At 38.5% G+C, this 23,341-nt stretch overlaps 1 long non-coding RNA gene across 1 annotated transcript in view; it reads left to right on the forward strand.

The window, feature by feature from the left end:
* The window catches only part of LOC121959610 (uncharacterized), a 104,637-nt gene that overhangs the window by 44,231 nt on the left and 37,065 nt on the right, over positions 1-23,341 (forward strand). Inside the window, exons 12-13 of the long non-coding RNA XR_015775224.1 lie at positions 6,628-6,725; positions 12,887-12,940. This is a non-coding gene — a long non-coding RNA (uncharacterized LOC121959610). The remainder of the gene's footprint in view (positions 1-6,627; positions 6,726-12,886; positions 12,941-23,341) is intronic.

Here is a 23,341-nt window from a genome sequence, read left to right on the forward strand (position 1 = left end):
TTAACCCTCCACCTCAGCTCAGACTCCATGGTTAGAGCACTTTTCTCCCGGCTGCTGGAGTGTTTGCTCTGTAGATCCTGCTCCAGGTTGCCATGGAAATCATCGTGTTTATAGGAGGGAGGACGGTAGCTGTTCTTCAGGAACATAACATGGAAAAGGTGCTCTGCTCAACAATTTATAATAATGATTGACATGTTTGACAGACAGCGTACACTACATGAAAATATATATGTAAACAGGGTGTGCCGAGTACTGCGTCTTGAGTCGTGGATTACTAATTGGAGTCTGCAATCAGTCATAATGACTGCTGAGAATTTGCATTGATCAGAGTGATGCATACGTGCAGCGACTTCTCTTGGCTTGTGGGCTTTTTGCTGAATTTTTTAAAATTGGAGGTCAATTAGGATGCTCTTCCTGTCTGTTATTCATAAGAGATACCTTTTAGATTATTTGCTGAATAAGAACCATCATTTTTGTGACAGGAAAACTACTGAATAAACCATTGAATTTTGCTGGCGGTATTTGATGCATTAGATTGATCACTTGAGATTTCAGATAAAAGAAATTATGGTTTAGAATATAAAGCAGCAGTGACCTCTGGTGGGGTAATATTTAATTACTACACTCCCAGTCTGTGGAAACATGGCATGTTTTCAGCTTCAGTACATCAAAGTATTACTTTCTCACTCTTTTTCATAATCTGATTCCTTTAAAAACATTTCACTATCTTTTTAAATAAGTGCTCTACTGCAGGACAGAAGACTTTTCTATTCCCATCTGTCTTTATGGAAGTGTTCCCTCTTTTGCCAGCAGGGGATACTATTAGTACACCAATAGGGTTGCTGCAATCTGTTCAATAGTGCCACAAATGTTCAGATACAGAAAAAAGAATTTAAAGGGAGGGCATGTAAAGATGTAAGAAGGACAAAATGTGATGCTTGCAGAGGTCATGGAGATCACACCGCTCCTTGTTTACATGTTTTATAAAATACTCTACATGCTACAGGGATCTCGCTTGCTTCAAGCAGTGATCCACTGGCCCTGCTGTGATTTGGCCTCCTCCTCTTCCCTCATCTAAGTGAGTCACGGTGTGTTTCCAAATGTCAGAGTGTAACTGGATGGTAAAGCATCCAAGCTCAAGGCAGAGAGAGCCACATCACAGATGTAGCCACTCACTCTTCTTCTTCTCAGCGACCAACACTGACACTTGGAGCAGCGCTTTCATGTTTTTGGTCACATAAAAACATGTACAGTTTTTAAAATCTCTTTATCAAACATTTTCACTCTTTTTCCGACAGACCAAGGCCTCCTCTGCATTCTCTAAACAGAAACACAGAATGTTTTAAAGGGACAGTATACCCCAAAATGAAAAATACATATTTTTCCTCTTACCTCTAGTGCTTTTTATCAGTATTGATTGTTTTGGCGTGAGTTTCTGAGTGTTGTTGTTAATCAACTAATCACTTCAGCTGTATTTTTAAAAGTGGGTATTTTAATTTATAATAAAACACATTTTATAAAGTATTCAGCACGTTCGTCGCTCATCCATGGCTTCTGACAGATCAATACAGTGATATAGCTGAAGGGTGTAATTCGGAAGAGAGTGCTTATGATGAGGTCTGTGGATCATTTTGAGTAACTGGGTCATGATTTCTTTAAAGATACATTGATGTTTAGTTTTTCAAATGTATTTTTTGGCACTTTGAGCACCACAAGATGAATGGCATCTAGTTCCATTATATTGGAGAGAAGGCAGACATCTCTACGAATGATACCTCTAACACTTTGTAACTCACACCAAAACAATCTACATCGATAAATAGCAGTACACGTAGGAGAAAAATTGTGTATTTTTATTTTTGAGGTGAAATGTCTCTTTGAAGAAATTATTTGATGAAAAGAGGAAAGGTAGACTAATAGGTGCAGCAGAGTGGAACAGAAGACCAGATGAGATGTAAGTGTTGACCACTTGAGAAGAGCTCCATTTGTAGCAGAATTAATGCTCTAATAGACTCTCCACCACTTACAGAATCCATTCGCCCCCTCTTGATGACAGCATCAGCACTCCTGGAAGTAGCAAAGCATTAATTCTGGTGTCAAGATGAGAAATCATGGGTGATTTCTCTTTAAGTTATATTACAATAGTCACTTAAGGTAATGCACACCCCGGTGGACCTGTGATTAATTAATCTGCTTTTGATTTGCTAATGACAGTTCAAGTCAAATACAAGGTTAGTGAAGGCTGAGTCAATCCTTTTAACTGCAGCTGCAGAGAGGACTGTGGTGAGTGGAGAAGATATCATATTTATTGGTATCATCCCTCATTATAACGGCTCCTATTAGCCTGCGGCACTTTGCGTACTTACTCACGGCATATTAATAGACAAATACACGCAGGTATCCAAGATTGCATTAAAAGTTCCCCATTAACGTAAAATCACTTGTGTTGTTTTGTAGCTAATAGTATTGAATTAATGTTTTGTATGGCGACTAAACTAAAAAGGCTATAAATAGTGTGCTCTTGGAGATGCAGCACTATTCACTGTACATAAAGTACAGTGGGGAGCGAGGGCCCATCCATCCATCTCCTCCTCTGCTCCTCTACTGTCAGTACCAACACCCGAGATGAAGATGAGTGTGAGAGAGATGGGCTTCTGAGCGTCTTCCATCTCCATCCATCAATCTTAGTTGACTTCTCTAATAACCTTTACAGAGAAGTGATGTCTGATGAAAAAAAAAGAAAGGACAGCAGGGAACACAGGTGCCCATATCTTCTCCAGCAGGCTCCATCTCATCCCTTCCTCCCTGCTGCGTTTTTTCGAACAGGATGACTCTAATAAAAGACTGCTGACACAACAGCCCCCGTGTTTAGAACCGCCGTTAGGCCACGGGCTTGTTTTTAATTTGAACGCATGTTCGGGGTGAAGCCTAAGGGTGTGGGTGCTGTAAGCTCCCTCTTTCCTTTTTGTATATTATTAACACTGCAGCTCTGGAGTGGATGATGAGGCCTAAGTGCTGGTGCGTAATTGCAGGACTCTGCCAAATAAACAGAAACATTTCCCAAGACTTCAATATAAACACATAGTGAAACGAAGTTCGGACAACAAAAGATGCGGATCAAGAGGGAAAGGAAATTTATTAAGTAACTTGAATCCAATTAGATCTGGGTTACTCAACCAAAACATGACATGGCTTAATGACAAAGCATATAAGGCAATAATAAAGACCCAAATTATTGTGATGCTTGTGGAGAAGAGCTTCATATAAAAAATGTATGCCCAACCTTGGACCTTTTGAACATCTTATGTGGACCTTAGCCACATAAAATGAACTTATTGATGAATAACCCCTTTAGAACCCGGATCAACATCAGTTTTGCTGCGCTATGTTCAGATGCTTTTCACAATCATGGAAACCTATGGAACTTGAGAAAATTAGATGGTTTCTTTGAAAACATGAGAAAAATGTCCCAAAAACTGAAGGAAAAAAAAAGTAAAACGTGACATGTAAAAGACCTGAAAATTAAATGTGGGGAGATTATTAGATATAGTCCAAAAGAAAGAAAAAATGACCAGAAAACTGTATTTATAGTTTGTATAACTATATTTAAAAATGATCTTACAGAAAAAAAAAAATCTTTTTCATGTATTTTTTTTCTTGCTTATTTTGGGTCATTATTTGTTAAGTTGTTTATCACCTTCTTCCCATGTTTTTGAAAAAACAAAAAAACAAAAAAACAAGCCAATGTGCTTAGATTTCAAAGTGTTAAAGACATTAGGTGTCACAGCCTACAGTGTTGGAAATTAGCACCAGCCACCAGCCAAGTGCTGGTAAAATATGCAAGTGGCTGTTGGATTTGCTTTATTGACCAGCCAAAAAACCCAACAACAATGGTAACTAGTTGGTATATTTTGGAATTCATCAGTTACAGTGGCATGTAGACAAAAAAAAAAAATAAAAATCCCAACCCTGCTAGTGTAGCTACTCTGCTTTTTAATAGATAAAGTTTTCAAGTTGCATTACTCATCTATTGTATTGCATTTTTTGAGGGCTAAGAGCCAAAGGGGTATAAATGGCATGTTGGGTAAATGTGTCTAATTGAGCCATTTTGAGGCATTTAGAAAAAGCGAATCAAATCGTATCAGGGCAGACTTTGTGATTTTGGTAAATATTGTATTGTATCCTCCGAATAAATATAATATTGTAATGTGATGAAACTAGTGATCTACATCCCTATCTCTTAGTATTTGTGTCTCTATGTAGGCGTTTTATATTTCTTTGTGGTTATATTTAGTCTCCATGTGGTTGGAACGTGTCTCTTTTAGTGGCATTTTGCAGGTGGAGGTCTTTGGGCCCCTGGGAAGGCCCCACTCAGTAATCCATCAAGGCAGAGGAATTTTTAGTAAGTTCGATGAAAGATGAAATAGATTATCTTGATAACGACTTAGAGCCAGAAGGTAAATTTAAGACAAAAGAGATACTGAAAATCGAAAAAAAAAAAAGCCTGCAAACTTTAGGCCAAAACTACATGTACATATTTAGATTTGTATATGTTTGTGTGCCAGCTAAACAGGTAAAGGAGAGGAACTGTGCTTCTTGTCATTACAAATGCAATAAGAATTTCTCTGAGTCAGACAGGTTAAATATATTTCAGCATTTTGAGTCTGATATAGTGAACTTATTCCCTTTTGCTCCAAACTGTCATTTTGCTTTTGAATGCCCCTCATGCTTTACAGTAACAGTTTTATATTTTGTTAAACATTGTGTGAGTGTGGTCTTAGTTTAACTAGACTCATATATGACTTCCTCAGCTGCAGTTAAGTGGTCCAGCACATGCTTGTGGGTTTATGTGAGTACTTTAATAGCAGTGGTGCAGCTTCAAGAGGCTAGTCTGAAATTCTCTGTGTCAGTGTGTTGGTGAGGGCTGACAGGGCACGTAAGACAACCTAGAAGGTCCAGACATGCAGGGTGTGTCATTAGACCCCTGCCTGGAGCCCCCTGGTCAGATCCTCCCAACATCCGTCTTCATTAAAAAGGTTGCTCTCTGAGCAGATGGTCATTAAGAGCACCCCCCCCACCCCTCTTTATTTCCAGCACCCTCTATACACTACTAGGACACTACCTAGAGGACACCCATCATCCCTCAGGAATCCCAGAAAACCTCACCTAAGAAGGAGAAGAAGTGTTGCCAGACAAGGCCACCTGGTAATGATCACTGAGGGGTCTTCATAAATCTTTTTTTGAGATCTTTCAAAATAACAGCTTGAAGTATGGAGATGGCGCATGCAGCAGTATAATCAATATGTCAAACCCTGTGGCAAGAGATAGAGGTGGTCAGAGCGACAACTGCTACAAATGGCCCCCAAAATTTGAGTAATATCACCAGTGCTTTCCTGCTCCCTGTATCCTTTTTCCACTTAAGTGTGTTTGTCCCTGTGTCTTTTATGTGACCGGCATATCAATGTTGTTTGAGACTGCGCTGTCGTTCAGACAGGTGTGGCAGCCGGGGATACATGAGGACACGGTCAGGTTTTTTAAGGAAAGCTGGTTGATAAACACAGGATGTCAAAGTCACCGAGATCCTGTTGCTTCACTGCATTCACCTTTTGCTGATTACAGCAAGACTCTGAGGGAGGGGGGCTTTGTGAACCTGAACTAAACATGCTGCTTTTTTGTGTTTTTGCTAATATTTAAAAATTGCAGCCCATTTGCCTGAAAGATGTTGATATTGTACATTTTTGGAAACCACAAATATGTTACATTTACATGTTATTATGTAGCAGATGTATTGAATTTTTGAGTTTCAGCAATACTGTGGTTAGACAATGTTTTATATAAAAAAAATTAGGGATGCATGATAATATTGCACATAATCAGTATTGGCCGATATTGGCTTTAAAATGAAAAATCAGAACTGGCTGACATGCTGAGTTATTACAAACTGATTATTATATCAACTGATATTTTTTATTATTGAAAAAGTGAACAAACATGTACAAACATGTGACATATACAAAAAATCAACCCTAAGTTTAAGTATTTTTTTTTTTATTTTGCACAATGAATGGATATTACATGCATTGAGAAGCATTGTATTTCATGTCAGGTCCCCAAAAACACCAATTTTGCTGCTGGCAAAACTGCCATGAGTCCCTAAAAACCACCCACATTTGGATGCTAAAGAGCCTTCAGAAATACAGCAACATGCCTCTTACAAACACCCACTTTTGGAGGCTAAAGAGCTGCAGGAAGTACAGTGACAGGTTCCTGAAAAACATTTGTGCTTGGAAGCTAAAGAGTTGCAGGAAATACAGCAATGACTTTCTACATTACAAGGGGTTTTGTTGTTTGTTGGTCTCAATCAGTGGTCTTCAGCTTGGCAGGTGTCTCACCTAAGTTTCTGGCCATTTGCCATCCTCTTCACCTCCTGAAGACAAAGTCAGTTCATAAATTATGTCATGGCAACTTTTTCCTCTGGCGAGTGGGCTTTAAAATTCTTACACCAACGCAAATATACAGCAAAACTTCAGTAAAACAGAGGAAGAGGTCACATATTGTCAGCTGTGATTTGTGAAATTGTAACTCTTGGGTCTAATATGACTAATGTCAATGTTATCTACATTTCAGTTGAGACAGCCTCATCATCAGTATCTCCGGCGGCAGCCACCATGGATCCCAATTACAGCAGTAATCACTCCCTATCTGAGAGCACGGTTTCAGACAGGGTAAAGTATTATCCATCTTCATCATATTCATTATCAGGCAGCAGACGCAGGTGTCCTGGCCTCCCACTGCTCCACACCATTAGTGACTGATAGACAGTGAGACTATAGAGCCTTTACTCCATGGAACACGCCCACATACAGCAAGAATGTCATTTAAACAAGTTGTTGAAATATGCATTGCATTTTCTGATTGCCCACTATCTGTTCTTAATCCGTGCAGTAGTTGTTGTCACAGATATCAGGTAGACAGGCTGCTGTGTCTACAGTACGTGCATGGTCAAAGGTCACACAGCAGGGGGTTTGCACATCATTTTTTTCTCTCCTGATTATCCTCTGCTGTCTCTCTAACAAGGAGGGTCAGTGTGACAGACATATAGTATCTCTGTTTTAGACTACGGCGGGACAAAAAGGTGACAAGGAACGGTGGCGGATAGCGGTGGCATGTTTGTCACCCATCTATCCACCTCATACTGACAGACATGGGTGAAAAGGGCAGCTTGCTCCCTGCTGTAGGTGTATGTTTGGGCACCCTGAGCCATGAATGTGTAGCCTGTTGTGGGTGCTGTGCGGTACTCTCAGTGTAACGCAAATAAATCACCTCATTAGCCTGTTCTCTAATGGGTTATTGTAGCACCAGGCTGACACCCTGTTCCCGTAAAGGCTCATGAGATTTCAAAATTCAAAAATGCTTTTGGGTGGGATCGTTTTCCTATCCTCTGGCACCTGGTCGAGGTCATTCTATTAGGTGGATTGATTTACATATAAATTGAACATGCAGTATTAGGCACCTCCTTAAACTCATCTGTTTCACTACTGTATCCCATTATCTGCCTCGCATACTTCAACAAGCATTTAATTTCATCTTTCATATTGTCTTATGTTTCATTATGTCTCGGTGTTATTTATTAAAATTCATTTAGCTAATAACGCCCACATGCACTGCCCCTTTTCCTGCAATGCACCTATTCTAATGTGTTCTGAGCGACTGTGTGTCCCGGGGTAAAATGGGAAATGTTGAAAATTCACTGGAATATGAAAAGCAATCATATTTTCTGTATCAGTAAGCAGGTCTGTGGTAGCTGGGGGTCATTCTTGCTCTCTGCTGTTGCTTGGGGAGGCATTTTGTAAGAGCCCCCAGGGCTCACCTAGTTAATTAAGTTTTTCAGCTATTAGAACGATGTAACTTGTGATTTTACTGCTCCACAAAGCTAATTCTCTACTACCGCTGAGGGTTTGATAGACGTTACTTCTCTGTTTGATGCCCTGGTTATAGGGAATACATCACCAACAAAAATACATTATGGTGTGACATGATACATCAATTATATTATGACTCTTAATTGAGCTGAAATGATGAGATTATTTGTTGATACATGCCATGAGTAGCATCTGGTCCTTCCACCAGAAATTAGTGTGTGAGTGAAGCGGAGAAAAAGTATCTAAAGAAAGTGAGAGAAACTTTGCCGAGCACATGGAGTTGTCTTGGTGATATGGACTTTGAATACTCTGAAGAGGTGGAAGGGAAGATCCAGATATAGAAAAGTGTGGGCGTGTGCATGCGACTTTATCCACTGCAAAGAAATAAATTAAGTGCTAACATTTGCTAGGTGAGGCATTTATGAAGAGTGAAAAGACAAATTGATTCAAACCTATGCGGAAAAATGTTGTTGAACGCTTTTCTGCTGCAACAGTGCTAATCCTGCACTATTTTTGCACTCCTTGAGCAGAATCGTTTGGGAATTATTTTTCACATTCCTCAATACTTATTCACAAGGTGAGAAGCAAGGCCTCACAATTGAAGTCTTAAAGAGGTATTTAGAACTTGTGAATGCATTTGTGTTTTGCATTGATGAAACACATTCAATAAAATGCAGAGAACCAGAAGTATGTTCAGTATAATTCCCTAAAACAAGCCCTGTAAACTCACAGATTGGTTGTCTTGACTATTTGATGTTTGTCTAGATAAAAACACACTGATATCAACAGTATGCCTGCATGGTTAAAACATCGTGGGCAATGGTCCCAAAAAGAGGAAAATACATGGATACATTTGCATGCAGAATTATCACTCACCTCTGCAGCTCTACAAAGCTTTTGAGCCTCTTTTTTTCCATGTATGATTGAATGGTTTTACCACTCTCATCAACCCCTTTTCCAGCAGTAGCCACTTTCAGAAAATAAGCTCTGATAAATGTTTTGTATGCTGCCTGCATCACAGCTAACAGCAGACACCTAAATACCCAGATTTCAACTACACAAAAGTATTTAAAAGGTCATTATATGTCAGGACCGCACGGGATATATCAGAGATGACTATAAATCAATTAATTCAGCCTTATAGAGTAGATAGAGATGATAAAATGGAGATAAAGATAAGATAGAGATGGAAACATTGGCTGACATGGTGAGCATCAGGCTAGATTTTTGTTGAAATTAGATTCTGTCTAAGAAAATCATAAACAGAATAGCTGACAAGGCATGACCTTGGCAGAGTCCAACATCCACTAAAAATGATCTTCCCTCAGGTACAGACAGAGCTCTCGCTACACAGACCAAATCAATGCAACAATACTCCTGAAGCACTCTCTCCAAAGGACATATGGGGGTCGTCCTCATAAGCCTGCGGCATGCCCACAAAACATATGGACTACACTGGCAGACTGCCATGAACCCTAAAGTATCCTATCCTGAAGTAAAAATACTCATAACTCATATATTACTTTAACACAGACTTGAGTGAAGAAAACAACAGGCGTTTGGTGACTTTCAACCAATTGGTAACTTTCAGATATTTAGAGGAATTAATGGACCACCCTTGTCTGGGCCTAGACTGAAATCACCAGACCAGATTGCAAATGTTAGTTAAATCTAGAACCTCTTAGTTCATTTCCAAATTTTAAGAGGTGTTAGCAATGGCTGCAGACCAAAGTGCTTCTGGACACAATTGAATAAAACTAAAATCAACCAGGGCAATGAAACAACACTACGTGATGGACAAATGTAAACAGACTACAGCATGCAGAGATGAGCTGTGATGGTGTAGCATCGATATATCTGTGAACGAATGTTTTTTACCATCAGAATTTGAAAACAGTAATACAAAAGGAAGTTTCATAACAGCTGCAGCCATCTTGATTGTGTGCTGTAGTATACCCTGCGCAAGGATGCATGAGTCAAAAATGACATCATCTTTTGTGTGACATTTCTGCAAGCTGTCAGTTATCATCTGAAATACACCCTATATTGGATAGATGGTTGTAATTGGTCTGACCCAGGCCAGGTCGGCTGGACATCTGGAAACTAGGAGGGGGACCAGACATATCCGTCATAGAGCGTGTATTACCAACAGGCCAGCGTTGGACAAATATTTAGAAATGACTGGGTTCTGCCTAATTGACATGGTGCTTCAAGTTATTTTTAGTGAAAATGTAGAGAAAAAAAATATGGGCCCACTGTCTGTGTTGCTGCGTATTGTTATTTACACGACAACAAGTAAATGCACTCACTCACTCAGCACCAAGAGCTAATGTATGGACAACAGTCAAGGGGGTTGCTTTTGGGTTGAGAGACGCAGTTCCTAAGTTTTGATGCCAAATGTAAAACTGTGCAAAACATAGTTGGATACCATAAAAATAATCTCTATCAGCCCAACAGTAACTCACATCGCAAATATTGGAGAAAGCTGCGACTGACTATTCACATTCCAAACTTCAAGCAACAATGCATTTTTCACCAATCAACCTTTTCTTTGTTTGCTGTGAATATGGCTTCAGGCTTTTGCTGAGTATAAAAGTGTGGCAGCAGCAATTTCAGATGTAAGTATGTAATCAGAACATTATGTGACTGGCATGCTGTAATTAAGCAGTAACACATGACACTATGTAAATGACTGTACATGGTCTGAATCTGAATGCAGATTGTGTGCTTGATGAATATTCTCTGCAATGCGGCCCAATTTATAGTACACCTATATTACATAAATGTTCTCATGACACTTAACTTATTTTCTTTTGTCTTAAAATGACATTGCAGTGAGATACATCAGGATAGAGCTGGCTTATTCTAAATGCCATGCATAATATTACAAGTAGCTCATAAAGTGTGTGTTCGATGGGAGTTTGGACTGTATGACTTACCTGGTTCACACACGTTAGCTCCATCCTTTTTCAGGTCTGTCTTCTTTTCTTTGCTGAATATCACTGATGAAGCAGTTTCCATTTATACTGTAAAAGGGAGATGCTTGTCAAGGAGACTGAGATCGGTGTCTCTTGACCTCCAAAAATTTCAATCATGCCTTGCCAGTCTGCAGCTAGAGACTATATTTATAGAACAGACTTGAATATAAGACCATTTCTTTATATGACATGCTACCATTTAATGAAAATGTCACCTCAGACCTATGAGTAAACAATTATATTGGCAATTTAGCTTCTGCCATTAACACTCAAGAAAGTTTACTCTTTTTGCATTTCTGGTCCAGTTCCTCTTACATGATAAATATGTGCACGACAAGTGTATTTTTAAGCACATGTTTTTTTATGATGAGGTGACCTTGAGTGTCCAGAAAGGCGCCTATAAGAAAAATGCATTATTATAATTATTATAAATATTGGGCATTACCAGAGGTGTGGACCCGAGTCACAGATCTGATGACTTTGGAATCAAGCTTACAAAATAACAAAAAAAACACCGATACTCATGACTGCACTTGGACTTGAAACTTTTGATTTGAAAATACTTAACTTCCATCAAGCCCAAAGATTAAAAAGTATTTTATTTTCAAAGTGTACCACAAACAAAAAAAACAAAACAAAAAAAAACATTTCATTTTCTGAATCAATTAATGTTAACATCATTAATTTCCAGCATGTCAACACTTGATTCCCCAGATGCACTTTTTTTTTAACCAATCTGAATCGAAAATGATACCAAAGATAATTTCATTGATGTACAAGAACTACAAGGTGGTGAACAACAACAACAACAACAACAGCACCAGCAACAGCAACAGCAACAACAACAACAAAATCATATAAAAATTACAAATGAAGACGCAACAACTTCCAACTTTGATCGATATTTGAAGTTGCACAAACAACGAAAAGTCGAGGCTAACATAACATAATTTGTGAGCTAATACTTAACTAACATTATCTAATTAGCCAGTCAACTTCTTTACAAACTTGTTTTAACAAATAAATACACATTTTAAAAAAGCATTCATTATTGTTGTAAATTCAATATTGGAATTACATTTGCGAAAGAGTGCATTATGACTAGTTTAGGACTCGAACCTCAAAGTTTAGGACTTGGGATTTGACTTGGGACTTGAGTTCAAAGACTTGAGTCTTATTTCTGACTTTCAAAACAATGACCCACCTCTGGGCATTGCAGTATTTATTTAGTGAGGAGTCTGCTTCCCGCTTTGTAAATGAGGCTGGGGGTCTACCTGACAATACTGTAACTTATTCAAAATAACAATGGCCTAGAGAGGACCACTCATCACACAGGCAGTGCTTTTTATTTTCTTGGCTGGGAAAAAGCTTTGACAGTAAGACTGCACTTAGTGTGACTTGATGTTATTCATTGTAATTTTGTACTGTCCCAGTTTGTTTTGTCCCATTATGAATCACTGCGCCTCTAGTTCAAGCCATCTTGTCTTTTGCATTTGGCAGAGGAAATATGCAAGTTTTTCCTTCTTGCTGATTAGTGGTACAGTAAGCTGAGGGAAAAATATTCCCTCAATACATAAATTGAAGAAATGAGACGTGACACACACTGTATTTATTAGAAAATGAGCCTTGGAACAATCCTGATTATGTCATTCTATAAAGATTTAGAGCATATCTGCATTGGAAAGTCTGACAGAAGACAGATAACATTTTCTCATGTATGTTATTAATGAGTCACATGTGGATTCTGGCCCATAATAAATACTGTACAGATCCCAGAGATTAGCCCCACACCTCAAGTTTCAAAGGAAACTGCACATTATACACATACAATACAGTCTGTTACATAATGTTGTTTCTTTGATCAGGGTGGTGCACACCAGATCCTGTGAACTGTGAATGTTAATGTAGGCTGTTATAAGTCAAGGTGTTGACATACTCCTCTACAGCAGGACATCTCTCATCATCCCATCTATCTCTCCTCAACAGAGCGAAGATCCACAAAGCTTTGTCAGCGGAATAACGAGAAGCCACCACTACAAGGTATTGTTTCCTTCCCCTGCAGCAAATAAAAGCAGATTTAAACACCTCTGCAACCCGTCCTTAATGTTAGGCTCTAATAGAAGATGCAAGCTGACATCACATGATAAGTGTCTGAAAACAAATATGATAGACAGACAACCCACTCTCAGTTTTTTTGCTCTGCTAAAGCCAATAATGAGGAGTGTTATCAGGTCTCAGTTAGGCCTCACAAGGAGAAAACTCCTCTGTGCTTTATTAAACTCATATATCAAAGGCCATAGATTACAAAACTTTGCCTGGTTTAGCTCGTCTTTTGTTTACACAATGGCATTAATAAGAAAAACGAAAAGAAGGACAAGTCTTACAGGGATATTCTTGAGAATTACACAAAATAATGGATTTTTTGGGTGTTAGTCAGCTTTGTTAATCTATAACCCACTTAATGGGTGGACACATTTCCATGCAAAGATGTAGCTGCAAGCACACACACATTTATGGTGTTACAGAAGTGGCAGGTAGAGCTGTTGATCAGTACCTTGGATGGGAGTAATAGATCCGTTTAGCGTTAATCAATGTCGCTCACAGGCTCATTGAGCAGTGCACTCAGCATCCTGCTTTTGTGTCAGAGAGCCTTTTAATCTAATTGGACATTAAACTCCTGTCATTATTCCTCATGCTCTGAGACTTATTTATGGCTCTCCTGCTTGCTTGTCTTTTCCTTTTCATTACAGCATGCCAGTCTACATCAGCAAACTCATTAAAGGGAATGAATCAAAGGAGAAAGCTGATGTGTGGCTGAAAAGTGTAATTTAATAAATGTGTGTTGGGCTGCAGTGCTCAGCACATCATTCATGTTGTTTACGGGCTGTAATGTGTTAGCAGGTGAGGGCACTTTAATAATAAAGGGTTTTCACAAAGGCAAACATCAGCGCTGCATTTTAATACATGGACCTGTGGGAAGTGACAGGATTATCAATGCTCAATGCAGTCAGCAGGAATCTTGTGGTGATTGTGATTCAGAAATAAGAAGTTCTCCCAAACATTTTATGTTTCTCAGTCTTACACAGTCTACATAAAAAGCCAATCAAGTTTCATCAAGTTTCTTTATTACAATAACACATGTAACTATAAATTTGGCTGTTGTTGGTATGACTGGGTGATGTGGCCATAAAATAATATATTCCAGGGTATTTTTGCTATACTATATTTTTAACAATATGAAAAAAATACAGAGATTTTTTCATGATTAATTTTAAGAACATACAGCCCTGGAAAATCCAGAGCTGTTCATAAAACATTCATAATGTGTAGGCCACTGATTCCACACTGCTCCTGGCTGATAGTAATTTCGCTTTTAGCCATTGCTGAAGTTGCCATGTGTAACGGTATGATGTGGTGTCATTGATGCCATTATGGCATCGAGTGGAAATATTGCCATTATTTATGACATTCCTGTCATATTGAAAATTATACTGGTATTTTTGTGGACAACATGATATGGCACACCCCTAATTGTTAGTATTTATGTATTTTTGTCTTAAAGTGACATTGTTTGACTTTTTAAAGACAAAATAGGATATTCTTTGTTTTATAGCTGATAAGTTGAATTCATTAGCAATAAAATGCAACCTTGCTGAAATCAGTACACTCAAAGTTTTTGCAGCTACAGCCCTAATTTTTCTGGTATGACAAGTAGCTTATGGCGGCTAATGTTTGGATAGATATTGCTGTGTAACTGACATTGCCGTGTCATTTCAATGACTTGATGACTCCTCTCTTTTGTACTATTGTTATTATCACCATTATCCCATAATTGCCACTTGTAGTCATGGTGGACACTGCTGAGCTAGCCAACTATGTCTGGCTTTAAAGCTGTAATGATGGAGTCTGAAATTAGCACCCGCAACACACCAAATGTGGGTAAATGGTTGGTAATGGTGTGTAAAATTGTCAGATACTTTTGAGTATGCACAGTAGATGATGCTCCCATGAACATCCCGAGCCCCTCTTCAGACATCATGTCATTTTTGTGTTTTTGTATCTAACTTTGTTCTGTCCAGCACTTAGTGTTTAATCACTTTTTGTAGTGCGCGCTGCTAGACTTTTTTTCTGTGTAAAATTGTCAGGCCAGCCACCACTTAGTTACTTTGTAACTTCTATAAAAGCAATGCGTTTGGTTAGAGAACCTCATTATTTTGATTGACAGTCAAACTTTACCAAATTTTAACTTACCATCAATAAAAGATGTGCACACACATGCCATACATGCCTGTTTGTTACTGCATCAACCTCACTTCCTCACATGTCAGTCTCATCTGAATAAATGGCTCCAGGTGTAGTGTGCCAGTGGAGCAAAAGAGAGAGAGCGAGGGTGATGATGGCTGTGCTCAGAACATCGCTGTTGGCGATCAGGTCAGAGGAGAAATTAGTTGTCATGTGGCAGTAAATGTAAAACATGGGTTTCAGTTTGACCACAACTGCAGCTCCTAGCACCCAAGTAAAAAAACAGTGTCTTGCTTGCCAGTGTAGGTGCTCTCATGTATACGTGTACATGCACACAACCCCCCCAAAAAGTGCTCTTTGCTGGTGTGATTTGAACACTGCAATTTACCAGTTGGGAAAGACGTACTGAAGTCTTAACCTAAGTAAATGTAGTAATACTACAAAGCAAAATGACTCTGTTGTAACTTGCAAGTAGCTGTCCTGCATTTAAAATCTCACTCAAGTTAATCTACATAAGTATTAGCATCAAAATATCCTTAAAGTACCAAATGTAAAAGTGCTCATAACGCAGAATGGCTCATTTGAGAATAATATATAATATAATATTGGATTAACAATGGATCAAATGACCGTAATAAAGGGCTTATACTGACAAACTGACAAAAAATGATCACCAACTGCACAGTTACTCTCAGCTTTTAGGTACATTTTAGTGTCTTTTGCTTGATTGTTTTGGCTGTCTTGCCTGTAACTTTGCTGTTTGTGTTCCCTGTTATTACTCTCATGAGTCTTGTTTTTACTGGAAAAGCTCTAAAAAAAAACCCACTGTATGCTACCTGCAAAACAGACAAAGTTGGCCACTAACTAGCTAAAGAGCCATTTGGTGGAGACCAAAACAGATAGAAGGAGAGTGAATATTAAATTTACATTTACCAGGTGGCCAGAGGCATGACTTAAAATGAATGAATCTGTCTGCTGGATGGGCTAACATGTTGGCCATTAACTTAATGAGATAATAATAATATTTTTTGTTGACTATATAGCTACTTCCACTGCCCTCAAGTAGCAGAAGGCTGTTTTAAAGTGATTTATGTAGAATAGTATGTGATAATAGTATTTTCCAAATTATTCTGATTAGGTTTTTCTAATCCTGATGGAAATTGGTGTGTTCTCTGCTGTTTTCAGGCCATTCATCTCAGTATCCTCAGGTAGTGGGTCCATTGTTGTCCACCACAGTGCGGTTGTAAATTTTTAAGTTGTACACGTAGTAACTTTAAGGTGGCATTATGTCTGAGGGGCATCTGGCCCTTGGTTGTGGGTCTGTTACAGACACAATATATTGTTTTAAGGCTGAGGCAGATGAGGCAATGTGTTGAGGAAGAGAGTGACAATTGCACAGCTTGAGGGTTTAAGGAGACTCCCCAGTCATTACTGTGTGCATAGCAGCCAGAGAACACCTCTTCATGGGTGTTTAAGCAAGCACTTTAAATGGAAATGTACTTGACATGTTAAGAGATGTAATCATTGGGTATTTGAATTTGACTCAGTTCTCCCCTAAATGTCTCTCTGTAACTCCCTATCTCCCACCCTTGTCATTCTCTGATGCTTTCTCACCTTTTCTCTGTTTCTCTCATGTTCACGTTATTTCTTTCTCTCACACCACCCACTCGTTCCCCGTTCTGAATTATTTGTGTTGCTCAATGCATCCTTGCATTTTATGATCTGAAGGTATTGTTCTTGATCTGTGTTCATTTCTGAATTGTCAGAATGTGAAGGTGGCATCTTTTATAGTTTGGAAATTTATAGGAATTGTGGGTATTTATTGGAAATTACTAGACTGTAGCTTCTACTTACTAAATGAAGCTATTTTTCTATTTTATAAATAAGAGCACTGAGTATTTCATGCTCATACCAGGCTTATTTCTTGGTTTTTTAGAAGACCTTTGGCATGTTCAGAAATTGTAGGTGAATAGAAAAAAAAAAATAAACGAGTGGGACATTAAAAAAAAACAAAAAAAAAACCTGCATGTTTTTGTGAGGTAAAATTGACTTATAATGAACATGATACTGCCATCTCATTTAGGTAAAGGTTATGTTTAAAAAATATCGCCCATATGTTCTGAAAATATTACCATTTTTTGGATATGTTCATCTCAGATCATAATTGTCTTTTATGGTTTCCTCCAACTTTTTTCTTTACAGTATTTATTTGCTGCTGCATCTCTCTTGTCCTTCATCACAATCTGTTCACTCATTACAACAATTACAGCCTGTGAACATTTCATTAACCTAATATGTCTTGGCTGGGGCACACAGTATTATTGTGCTGAGCCTACTGTTTTCATCGCACTCTCATTGCACTAACCCCTCCCCTCCTGCTAACCTCACCCTGTGCTGTCAACCGAGAAGCAGCAAAATTAATAGTGTGTTTGTCCTATGCCTTCTTCACAAATTAACTTATGAGAGTTACCTTGTATGGCCACTAAAGACGGCATTTAGATTTGTTCTGCATTGTATCAGTATTCAGTTTTTGAACTATGCCCATTGTGTTTAAAGGGACAGTTCACCTCAAAATCAAAAATACATATATTTTTACTTTGACCTGTAGTAGCTATTTATCTGTCTAGATTGTTTTGGTGTGCTGGGTGTTGGAGATATCAGCCATAGGGATGTCTGTCTTCTCTCAGCTATAATGAAACTAAAAGTTACTCAGCTTGTTGTGCACAAAGCACCAAAAATAAAATAAAATAAAAACTAACTACATTTAAAAAAAACTCAGCAATGTGTCTTTCCAGAAATGATGACCCAGTCAAGATAATGATGTGAGCAGTTTCATGTAGGAACTATTTTCTTCTTATATCCAACTACACCTGTCAACCCTATAACCACACAAAATGAAGCATGCATCTACTCACTGACAAGAGTCTCATGCTCGTGACAACCTAAGGTGTAAACATTAATGGCGTTTCCTCGTCTGAGCTGTGCTTTTAGCTAGCTAAGGTGTGCTAGACGCACACTTCTTTTTGCACAGTGATACAGTCGGTCGATGCAGTTTGGTAGAAAGAATGCCGAGTGCTATCTGGTTCAATTGTATTCAAGAGGAGGCAGACATCGCAATGCCTGATATTGTCACCACGCAGCAACTCACACAAAAACAACCTATGTGGATAGATGGCACTACAGGTAAAAGGAGAAAAAGATATTTTTGATTATGGGGTCATCTGTCCCTTTAACAATTGCACACAAGCTTTCCTTGTGCTTTAACATTGTTTATATATTATTTTTCCTCATTTCTTGGCAATGATGTACTGAGGGGGCAGTTTCATTTGGAACAAAAGCAGCAATGGAACAGAGAAGACATGGTTATAGAACAAGCAATTTGTAATCAAAATGTGGGTGGGAAACAAAGCCAGGGGAAGAGTCATATAAACAAAAAGAATAGGACACACTTCCTGTCTGGATCAGAAAAAAGCTTTTAAAGCTGGACATACACCTCTTTGCTCCATGTCTGTTACCTTTTATTCCCTGCCTTTATAAAACACTGTGGCCATGCAGCGATGAATGGAGTTCTTGTGAGACCTTCCTCTTTCTTTTCTCTGTTTTTTTCTGTGATGGCCTGTCATTTGGACTTGGCTTTGCCGGGAACAGTCTGTTCCACATTAACTGCATGAGAGGTCAAACCAGCTTGATCATTAGCCCTTCAAGGAGCTCAGTCTCCCGCCCACATCTTTTGCATTTATTTCAAAGAGCTTTTCATATTCTTGTGCCTTTTCCCCCCATTTCTTTTAATTTTTCTTTCTTCCAAAATTAAAAAAGGTCACTCAGCTGTCTTTGCAACATTTTTAGTTTATCTGTCTTATCTGTCTATCTATCTTATATATATATATATATATATATATATATATATATATATATATATATATATATATATATATATATATAATCCTCATGGAAGTAGTTACACAATTAAATGTAACATATATTATACACAATGTAATTAAAACAATAGATCATCTTAAATAATGCTATTATCATTATTTCCGTCATAAATTCATAAATTTAACAGTATGGCTAACTGCCTGCTATTTTCACCTCCTCGCTGGAAATTGAGCCTGCTCCTTCTGCTCCTTGTGCATGGTCAATCATATACACTTTGCATGGGAAATTAATTCCATTATTAAACATGCTGCACTTCAGAAATTTCAATTACCGACGGCAGCATAAGGAGGAGAAAGAAAGTAATGCATGCCTACTCTAATGCATGAATATTGTATTAGGCCAAGAGAGTAATCATGGCCGATAGCTACAGAAGTCAAGTGTCTAGAGGTCCATTTATATACATGACTTCTGGCCAGATGGTCACCACAGACAACAGGTTCATTTATGAAGTCTACTTATGCAGCCATCAAGAATTGTAATGTATTAAAGTGGTCAAGAGTGTGACAACCAAGAGCTCCAAAACGAAATGGCCACTCTGCTTAATGGGGTTAAGAGGTATAATGGTAAATGCTACATGAGTGGGCAGAGCTCTGTTCCAGCTGAATTAAAACTGCTGACCAGTCTGCTTGTTATAGCACGAATTTGTGATACAGAGCAACGTTTTGTTTCCACAATCTCACCGTCTGTAATCATAAAGTAAATTCAATTCTTCGCCAGAACAAAAAATGTTGAAATAAATGCTCAAGGTTTTTCAGATGTCTTTTGGGAAATTGGCAAAGCATAAACACAAGGGAACAAAGTAGTGTGTTTTGACCCCGTAGAGGACAAACACTTACCACTGTTAATTTTCTCGCTTGCCATTTCCTCATGTTTTGCGGACTTGAGCACTCTTTCCAGTTGGGTAAAATGTCCCTTGTTGCCATCGAGCCATGAGTCTGAGAGGAAAAAAGGTCAAAGCAATTTATATGTGACACATAGAGTTTGATCGCTTTGTCATCGCCTCGGGGGCCAAACCTGCCACTCTCATAAGTACGCCCAGTACACACACACACACACTCAGGCACATACAGAGAGGCACGCACACACAGTAGCATGCACACATGCATGCATAACACACACACAGAACGACCACCATCTGCATGAGAATGTGAGGAAGCAATGGTGGTTCAGCCTGGTTGCATACCTTTGATGAGTCTTTGTGTTGTGTGTGAAACAAGGCAAAATCTTCATGGCGCAGAGGTTGAATAAAAGACTGATTCAAGATTTAAGATATTTTAGTTCATAGATTTTCTAGATTGATCGATTCATTTTGTCAAATTTCTTATGTTTTTAAAGGCAGCTTTTGACAGTGAGTGAAATTAAAAAGAAAAAATGTATTGACTTTTACTTGAAATGTAAATTTTAACCTCAGCACAGATCTAATGAGCCACTGGAGAAAACAGATGTCACTTTTGACAGATAGTGACACCTGGAAAATATTTCTTCAGCAAAGGTGTTTTCAAAGTTGAAGTTTTAAGCAGTTGCAACTATAACATGTAGAGAACTATATTAATCCTGGGAGCATCTGGTGTCAGTTGTTAAAGGAATAATTTGACATTTTGGGAAGGACGCTTATTCGCTTTCTAGTAGAATGAGTTAACTTTGAAGATTATTAGGTCTGTACCTGACTCAGAATTATGCCAATTGTTTTGTTTTCCATACAAGGCTTCTAGTCTGAATGAGGCTCTGCAAGACGTTCAAGTGGCATTCACGTCATATAGTAAACAAGCTAACGATGGATTGTAAATGTGGAACATTTTTTGATATCAACAAAAGCCAGTGACTGTATCATATTAAATTGCTGTGAGCGGTAAATTCATCAATTCTTCACCTTACAATGCAGTCTCTCTCTCCCTTCGTGAGTCCTGCATGTTGCAGCTGAACAGAGTAGTGTGAAAGAGCACTCACTTCGCAGCAAAATCTGGGGACCAAAATATCATCAGAAGTACACTGCACAGAAAAGGACTATTTGACTTGAAGCATTCTCAGCCGACTGAGGGTCTTTGACTGATGATTCGATTCTCCGACTTTCAGGGGCAGCCCTAAGGATTACACCAAATCACTTCATAGCTGCTTTACATTTTAAATTAAATCATATCAGCTCTAAATAATGAAGTCATTAATAGAAATTTAAGATGTTCTAATGTTCATCAACGTAAAAACGGTGTAAAGTTTGGTCTTGTCAATAGGATTAAAAGTGCTTCAGTAATGAGTCCTAAAACCTGGAAACAAGTTAGTATTTCAGCACTCCCGGTTCCATTGTCTCAAAGTCAATGGTTTTTTTTTTTAATTTTTTTTTTTTTTTATTAGTTTTTGGTTAGATGCCTGGAATAAGGTCTTTGGTTAACACAAGCTTGAGAAACTTTCGTGTTTTGTACTACAACATAAAATATGGCAGTAAAAACCCCACTTGTGAATTTTAAACTTTTAATGCATCTTTAAATAGCGTTTGCTAACAAAATACTAAATGAGACTACAGAATGTCATCATGCTGACATTCTGGGGATTGCATGTAGGCGTCAAAAATCATAAAAGGGGAGTCCATTTGTGAAGATTATCTTGCTTAACAATACCTGTAATTGACATAAACATTTGTTTTCCACAGAGTGTATTTTCTGCAATAGTCCAAAAGTCAATGGAAAAATCCTAAAGGCTTTTTGATGAGGGAACCAGGGTGATGGTAACTTCTGTGTCGGCTGACAGAAAAACATTATATTGTAAACAAGCCGTTTCTTGGTTGAGATACTGGTTCAAGCCTTATTTCATCCATCTCTGCATCAGCAGACTGTAGATGTTGACTCCTATAACTCAATTCACTGAAATGTCAAGATACTGAAGGGCAGAAAAAAAATGAAGACCTCCGGTAGGATGGTGGCCATGGTTTGTCTGCTGCAAGTGTACTGTAATAGATGAAATTGTCCAGATGTGTCATTATTTATCGTGCACATCTGCTTGGGTTTTGGGCAACAAGGAAAGGCTTGATGATGGGGAAAGACCGGGGGGCAGTATAGCTGCCTCCATGAATACCCATCATTCCAATTCCACAGTGATTTATGGAGAGTCTTGCCAAAGCTGGGGACAAATGACCTTCACACATACTTATCAGAGGAAGATATCAGTGGACAGGGATTTCTGTATCACATCCCTCTTTGCCCCCAGGACCCCCGTCCAGGCTCTGTGTGTTTGTCTGTGTGCAGGTGTGTATGTGTGTGTCGTTGACTGAAACTGACATTGAGCTGGTCCTCGGGGCAGAGGAGCACTGCTGGTCACATTTCATGTGTGTGAGTCTGTCTTTGTGGAAATGCCAGTGTTTACGTTGTGACAACTACAGATAAGAGTCTCTGCATAGCTAGCATGATGTGGAAGTCTAACTGGCTTTGCAAAGTAGCAACCTAATCACCAGTAAAATGTTGGCATTGTATGTTTCTGCAAACCATCACATTTCCATAAACATTTCCCATTACATTATGATACATTACATTTGTATGTTACCATGCATCTGATATATTGAAACTTTACATTTCAGCAATACTGTGATTAAAAGGTGGTTATGTTTAGGCTTAAAAGGCTATGGTTAGGAAAAGATCATATTTTGGCTTGAAATACCTTCTTTTAATTTCACTATCCTGGCTCGAAACGCAGCAGTGTCAATGCAAAAAACAACCGCAGGCAGGAAACACAGCAGTGTCTTAAAAACAACCACTTTTCATGGTGCTATCCTCAGGGGAAGTGTTGTCTGCATATGAAAATAACCACTTTCTGTGGCACTATCCCAGCAGAAAATTCAGAAATGTCTCCGTAAAAAAACAACTTCTTTTTCTGGTTCTATCCCAGCAGAAAAAGCAGCAATGTCGCAGTAAAAATGGTCACTGTTTTCACTATTATCCCAATGGGATATGCAACAGTGTTTCAAGAAAAAAACAACCAGTTTTCGTGGCATTATCCCCACTGGCAATATAGCACTGTCTTGGCTAAAAAAAACGGTTATCATGGCATCATCCCAGCAGGAAACGGAGCGATGACTCCATAAAAAAAAGAAACCACTTTTCAAGGCACTATCCAAGTAGGAAACAGCAATGACTGTAGAAAACAATTGCTTTTTGTGGCAATATCCAGCAAGAAAGCATGGTGTCTCAATATAAAATTAACCAATTTTTGTAGAACCATATTTGGAGGAAACACAGTGGTGTCTCAGTAAAAAATAATTACTTTATGTGGCAC

The sequence above is a fragment of the Plectropomus leopardus genome, chromosome 20 (genome assembly GCF_026936395.1).
Source record: "Plectropomus leopardus strain MGB_pleo_1.0 chromosome 20, ASM2693639v1, whole genome shotgun sequence".
Taxonomy (NCBI): domain Eukaryota; kingdom Metazoa; phylum Chordata; class Actinopteri; order Perciformes; family Serranidae; genus Plectropomus; species Plectropomus leopardus.